This window comes from Cupressus sempervirens, chromosome 5 (assembly GCF_028749045.1).
Source record: "Cupressus sempervirens isolate cs-2001-9-10 chromosome 5, ASM2874904v1, whole genome shotgun sequence".
Lineage (NCBI taxonomy): Eukaryota > Viridiplantae > Streptophyta > Pinopsida > Cupressales > Cupressaceae > Cupressus > Cupressus sempervirens.
This window is the reverse complement of record NC_143122.1, coordinates 828,267,246-828,274,697: the sequence shown is the minus strand read 5'-3', so window position 1 is coordinate 828,274,697 and position 7,452 is coordinate 828,267,246. Positions and strand designations below refer to the sequence as shown.

The 7,452-nt window shown below is 33.3% G+C and overlaps 1 pseudogene; it reads right to left on the bottom strand.

Moving 5' to 3' along the window:
* Positions 1–4,619: 4,619 nt before the first annotated feature.
* LOC149558435 (uncharacterized) lies at positions 4,620–6,433 on the bottom strand (annotated as a pseudogene).
* Positions 6,434–7,452: the final 1,019 nt, after the last annotated feature.

Sequence of the window (7,452 nt, the reverse complement as noted above, 5' to 3'; positions counted from 1 at the left end):
GAATTAGAGATAGAGTTAGAGTTAGAGTTAGATTTAGGGTAAGAATCAAGGTTAGGATTAGAATTAGAATTAGAGTTAGAGTTACGGTTAGAATTAGGGTTAGGGTTAGAATTAGAGTTAGAGTTATAGTTAGGGTTAGAGTTAGGATCACAGTTATAGTTAGGATTAGAATTAGGTTAGGGTTAGAGCTAGAATTAGGGTTAGGGTTAGAATTAGGGTTATAGTTAGGGTTATATAGGTTAGGGTTAGGATTATGGGTAGAATTAGAGTTACAATTAGAGTTAGAGTTAGGATTAGGGTTAGGGTTAGAATTAGGGTTACAAATATAATTAGGGTTACAAATTGAGTTAGAGTTAGGGATAAGGTAGGGTAAGAATTAGGGTTAGGGCTAGAATTAAGGTTAAAAATATAGTTAGGGTTAGATTTAGGGTTAGGATTAGAATTAGAGGTAGGATTTGAGCTAGAGTTAGAGTTAAAATTAGAATTAGAACAAGAGCTAGAGTTAGACTTAGGGTTAGAATTAGGGCTAGGTTTAGGGTTAGCACAAGGGTTATGGTTAGAGTTAGGGTTAGCATTAGGGTTAGGATTATAATTAGTGTTAGTTTTAGTATTAGTGTTAGGGTTAGCGTTAGAGGTAGAGTTAGGGATCACGTTAGAGTTAAAGTTGGAGTTGGGGTTAGGGTTAGGATTATGGTTAGGATTAGGGTTAGTGTTAGGATTTGAGTTAGGGTTTGGGTTAGAGATAGCAATAGAGAAAGGGTTAGGGTTAGGATTAGGGTTAAAATATGAGTTAACCTAGTTAGGGTTATAGTTTGAGTTAAGGGTAGACAAAGCATAGGAATTATGGTTAGGATTAGGGTTAGATTTAGGGTTAAGCTTAGGATCATAGTTAGGGTTAGAGATAGGGGTAGAGAAAGAGTTAGGGTTAGGGTTAGGGTCAGGGTCAGGGTCATGGTCAGGGTTAGGTTTAGTATTAGAATATAAGTTAGGGTTATACTGTAAGTTATAATTAGGGTTATAGTTTGAGTTAGGAGTAGAAAAAGCATTTGAATTATGGTTAGGGTTAGGGTTAGGGTTAGGGGATAAAGTAGGACTGTGGATAGAATTATGGTCAGGATTAGGGGTAGAATTAGAGTTACAATTAGAGTTAGAGTTAGGATTAGGGTTAGAGTTAGAATTAGGGTTACAAATATAATTAGGGTTACAAATTGAGTTAGAGTTAGGGATAAGGTAGGGTAAGAATTAGGGTTAGGGCTAGAATTAGGGTTACAAATATAGTTAGGGTTAGATTTAGGGTTAGGGTTAGAATTAGAGGTAGGATTTGAGCTAGATTTAGAGTTAAAATTAGAATTAGAACAAGAGTTAGAGTTAGACTTAGGGTTAGAATTAGGGCTAGGTTTAGGGTTAGCACAAGGGTTATGGTTAGAGTTAGGGTTAGTATTAGGGTTAGGATTATAATAACTGTTAGTTTTAGTATTATTGTTAGGTTTAGAATTAGAGGTAGAGTTAGAGATCAAGTTAGAGTTAAAGTTGGAGTTGGGGTTAGGGTTAGATTTAGGGTTAGGGTTAGGATTATGGTTAGATTAGGATTAGTGTTAGGATTTGAGTTAGGGTTAGGGTTAGAGATAGCAATAGAGAAAGGGTCAAGGTTAGGTTTAGGGTTAAAATATGAGTTAGCCTGGTTAGGGTTATAGTTTGAGTTAAGGGTAGACAAAGCATAGGAATTGTGGTTAGGATTAGGGTTAGATTTAGGGTGAAGATTAGGATCATAGTGAGGGCTAGAGATAGGGGTAGAGAAAGGGTTAGGGTTAGGGTTAGGGTCAGGGTCATGGTCAGGGTTAGGTTTAGTATTAGAATATAAGTTAGGGTTATAGTGTAAGTTATAATTAGGGTTATAGTTTGAGTTAGGATTAGAAAAAGCATTAGAATTATAGTTAGGGTTAGGGTTAGGGTTAGGGGATAAAGTAGGACTGTGGTTAGAGTTATGGTTAGTATTACATGTAGAGTTACATTTAGGAGGGAATCTTGTTCTCGTTAGACAGGCCTCTTAGCATAATGGAGTAATATAAGGATTGCAATGTTCCTTAAGTAGTTTAATAATTATATCAGTTAGGTTTATAAATAGACCATTGGTTAATGTTAATTATTCTTAGCATGAATAGTGTACAATGAAGGGCTAGTAAATGTTATTGAGGTAATGATTACACTTAAAATGGGTAAAAAATGAATATTCTTCTTTAGAGTTAGAGTTATATTTAGGGTTAGAGATAAGGGTAGGGGTAGGGTTAAGGTTAGGGTTAGTGTTAGGATTACAGTTACTGTTAGGTTAAGATTAGAGTTAGGGTTAGGCTTAAGGTTAGGGTTAGAGATAGGGGTAAATAAAGGGTTAGGATTAGGGTTTGGGTTAGGGTTAGGGTAAGGGTTAGGGTTAGGTTTAGTGTTAGAATATAAGTTAGGTTATAATTTAAGTTACAATTAGGGTTATCATTTGAGTTAGGGGTAGACAAAGCATTAGAATTATGGTTAGGGTTAGGGTTAGGGGATAAAGCAGGACTATGGTTAGAGTTATGATTAATGTTGTGTTTACAGTTATATCTAGGAGGTTAGGGTTAGAGTTAGTGTTAGGTTAGGGTTAAGGTTAGGGTTAGAGTTTTGAGTCAGGGTTATGGTTAGAGTTAGGGTTAGGTTATAGTTTTAGTGAAGGTTAAACTATGGATTAGGGTTAGGATTAGAGTCTAATTATGGTAGAGTTAGATTTATAGTTAGAGTTATATTTAGGTTTAGAGTTAGGGGTAGGATTATGGTTAGGATTAGGCTTAGGAATAGGGTTATTGTTACAATTAGAGTTATGTTTAAGGTTAGGATTGGAGTTAGGGTTAGAGTTAGAGATAGACGTAGAGAAAGGGTTAGGGTTATTTTTAGGGTTAAAATATGAGTTAGAGAGAAGCCTCAATATGAATTATTCATACTAAAACAAATTATCTATAAAACACAAATTTGTTTCATTCAATCATATGTCAAATAAATAATTTTATTATTGAGAAAATTAGAAAAGTGTTTTGATTGGTGCAAATAGTTCATTAGTTGTTGCAAGTGAATGCAATAATATTGCCTAGGGCAAGTAGATACGTGACAAATAACTATGCTATAAAGGGCAACATCTATCTAGCCAACTAGATTCACTGCTTTAATTATTTTTTAATGAATTTAAAAATTGCATTACCATGCTTTTCCTTTCTTTTATTTATTTATTTATTTTAAATATAATTAATCTAGTCAGCTAGTTAGCCACTGACTGCTATTAAGTGTATGGGTTGGCTGATATTTTCCCTTCTATGGTATGTATAATTTCTACCTTTCCTATGCATTTAATTTCTTTTTTTCAAAAATTATTTGTGATCATCTTAACTTATGTAGACTCTTATCTTTTATTGACAACTATTTTCTTATGTAGACTCTCTCTTTTTTAGGCAGCTATTTTCTTATGTTGAGTCTTATCCTCCATTGACCACTATTTTCTCTTTCCTAAAGATTTATTTGACTGTAATTTTTCTAGAAACTTTTGTTCATGTGGAAGTTGACATCTTGTGCACGAAATGACTTTTTATCAAATATAATAAATATAATTAAATTTTATTTTTTTAAAAACTTTTTTTTGATCAAATTTATAGTTTCTAATAGCTAGCTGCGTAGAGACTTAAATCTCCAAGAAACAAATTAAAAGTTAAGTCAAGGCACGTCTTGGTCCAACTATGAAAGCATTTTAATTTAGTATTATCCATGATGAAAATATTTCTACCATTATACTCTTTAAGAATTCAAACCTAAACAAAGAATTAAGCAAAGATACACAAAAAAAAATCAAAATTATAATAACAATTTAAAAACCTCAAAGAAATACAAAAAAAATTGATTTAAGCTTCATTAATGGCGGGATCCGCCCGTCAGAACCATGAAGCTTCTCCAAAAGATCTCCATAAATAAAATTTTGTTCCAAATAAACATATTTTTCTCCATTTCAGGCTTGCTAATGGCGAGATCCATGGGAAGAATCATATATCTTTTCCAAATGATCTCCAGAAATGAAATACTTTGAGAACAGAGAGTGCAAATACGGAGCCAATTCATTGAAAGCGCTATGGATCATGTATTTTTTGACGGAGTAATGAGCCACTAGATTCATATCTACCACTTGTTTATTCTCAACAAAATGCGAGGAAATCCATAGAAAAGTCATCGCCTGAGTGCGCTGCGGGGCTCTCAAATTACGAACCCCTAAATTTTGAGACTTAAATCTCCAAGAAACGCATTAAAAGTTAAGTCAAGGCACGTCTTGGTCCAACTATGAAAGCATTTTAATTTAGTATTATCCATGATGAAAATATTTCTACCATTATACACTTTAAGAATTCAAACCTAAACAAAGAATTAAGCAAAGATACAAAAAAAAAAATTGAAATTATAATAGCATTTAAAAAACCTCAAAGAAATTAAAAAAAAATTGATTTAAGCTTCATTAATGGCGGGATCCGCCCGTCAGAACCATGAAGCTTCTCCAAAAGATCTCCATAAATCAAATTTTGCTCCAAATAAACATATTTTTCTCCATTTCAGGCTTGCTAATGGTGAGATCCATGGGAAGAATCATATATCTTTTCCAAATGATCTCCAGAAATGAAATACTGTGGGAACAGAGAGTGCAAATACGGAGCCAATTCATTGAAAGCGCTACGGATCATGTATTTTTCGATGGAATAATGAGCCACCAGATTCATATCTGCCACTTGTTTATTCTCAACAAAATGCAAGCAAATCCATAGCAAAGTCATCGCCTGAGTGCGCTGCGGGGCTCTCAAATTACGAACCCCTAAATTTTGAATCGCTTTGGCTGCCATTTTCTTTGTACATTCAACCATCTCGCAGTCTGTCCAGTTCAAAGATTTCAGAAGCTACGAGAGGTGATCCAGATGAGCCCTAACCGACTCGCTGTTGGCAAATTTATCGATTTCTTTCTCCTCAACAGCTGAAGAAGAAGAAGATCCGATTGATAAATCCGTAGAAAATGCTGCCGCAGGTGAATTCTATTGAATGAATTTCATTGCCCTAAAGATCTCACTTTTGCGCACAGTGTGAGATTCTGAAACAGATGCTACTAATTCCTCCATTGTCTTCATCTTGTGGAGTTGTTTGGTGGCGATGTAAATGCAAGCAAGATGAAGAGCGCACATATTTACTTTCCTTAGAGCTCCTTTGTTCGATGCTTCTTTGAAAATCATCTGAGCACGATGTGTGACAGATTGATCAAGCTTTAAGGCACCCACGCATTTGGTGATCTGAAGAATGTGATCAATCACAATTTCTTCTCTCTTTCTCGGTGGGAAGCAGTGGATTATGGCATTCAAATATGTATAGTTTCGAGTGTTAAGGATGTTGTATCCGAGGAAGGGAATCAAGAGAAATTGTAAAACAAAGTAGAAGTCGGATATCTCTGTGTATGTTCGAATATGACAAGGCCAACATATTTAAAGTTTTGGAATGACTTTACGGCTTCCTGTTGTTACATAGGGGGCATTGGGGGGGCTGTGGCCAATCAAATAAAAGTTAAATTTGATTGAAAAAGCTTTACAATCTGTAAAATTACATTACAAGATTAAGGAAATTATGAATGAAATTTAACTTACCTTAGAGGAACCAAGACGTCTAACTTTCTTCATCCATTGTGTAATGCATGACTGGTCAAAAAAGTGGCCACAAGAAAGAGAACTGCAGTTGCACAGTTGCGAATACATTAATATCAAAATTCATTTTCGGAAAAACTTGCATGTGTAACATACCAATTTGAGACTCATTTGCGCATATAACATACCAGACACAATGTTCTCCAGATTGCGTACAGACTCTTTCAGCTTGTTTCTTATTTTTTCAACATTACTTTTACTGGATTGTATCTGCACTTCAGCCTTCTAAAGCTCCTCTTTTAATTTATGATTCCTGAATTCTAGCTTGTTATTTCTTTCAGACAATTCTTCATTTACTGCTGTAATGAGTTCCCTTCTAACTTCTTGTTTCTTTGAGACAATTCTTCGTTTTTGGCTTTTTCTGTAATGAGATCCCCTTCTAGCTTCTTGTTTCTTTGAGAGAATCTTTCATTTTCTGCTTTTTCTGCAACGATTTCACCTTCGAGCTTTTTGCTTTTTTGAGACAAATCTTCATTTTCTGCTTTTACTCTAATCAACTCCTCTTCTAACTTTGTGTTTCTTAGAGACAATTCTTTATTTTCTGCCTTTTTAATAACTAGATCGATTTCTGTATTCTGATACTGCTTCTGAAAATCATCAAATGCAGATTTGAGAGAGGAATGTATACGTTCAATACGTTCTACATGTTTTTCTACTTCATCTATATTACTCCAATAAACAAAATACTTGTCCATGGAAAAAATTTCCTGCATCTCCTATCAGTGGGTACCTTATTACAAAAGCAGACTAGTTGTTCTAAATCAGTATCTAAACTTACACAATGGTGAAAACTATTGTTTTCAATACATTAGGTATTAGTAAATGTACTTGCAAAATGGTTTCATAGCAGACACCAAGTCTCGGATCACTCATGTCGGACATGCAAATTACGTTACTTTCAAGTCTAAACTCACTTTTGACGTGGCGCAATACAAATACTTTTGTCGTTCACATCCTAATTTTGAGAGAGTTATATTTCTATTTACAGGGTGGAGGAACACAGTTGTAGACTGCAGAGTGGCTCTGTCAGCTGGCTCTGTTATAAACGTTGATTCCTTAAAATAAAAATAAAGAAATATAAATAAAAAATATAAATTTATATAAAATATTATCAATATAAATAAATATTATAAAGTTATACCAAAGTAGGTTTATGTAATGTCAAATTGGAGCATTATTCTATTTATCAAACTATTGTAATATATTATTGTACTTATAAAATTAATATACAATTTATTATATTTCAAATTTATGTTTAAAATAAATAAAATTGTTTTTTCTTTCGTATTAGTATTTTTTTCATGAATTGAAACAGTTTCTAAATATGCTAAGATAGTAGATACTTTAAATCAGTTGTTATGTATTTATAATTATGTCCTAATTAAGCTGAGAGGCTTTTTACAATGGTAGCAATCTTCAATGTAAACATTTTTCATTTTTTTTTATAAATTGACGGATTTACCTGTCAGAATGTTAATAGTTAATAAATCAAAAGATTTATTACCATTCTTTATTTTATTGCTATGATTTTTTATTTCTTTTTTTATTTTATTTTTTTCAATAGAGTATGACTAGCTTATATATACCAATATATATTTTACGCCGAGAGAAATAGTTCTCGAGGTGCCTATTTTTATTTAATTCCAAGGTTATTTTAATCACAATTGAGATTGATGAAAATAAAAATAGGTGCCTCGAGAACGATTACTCTCGA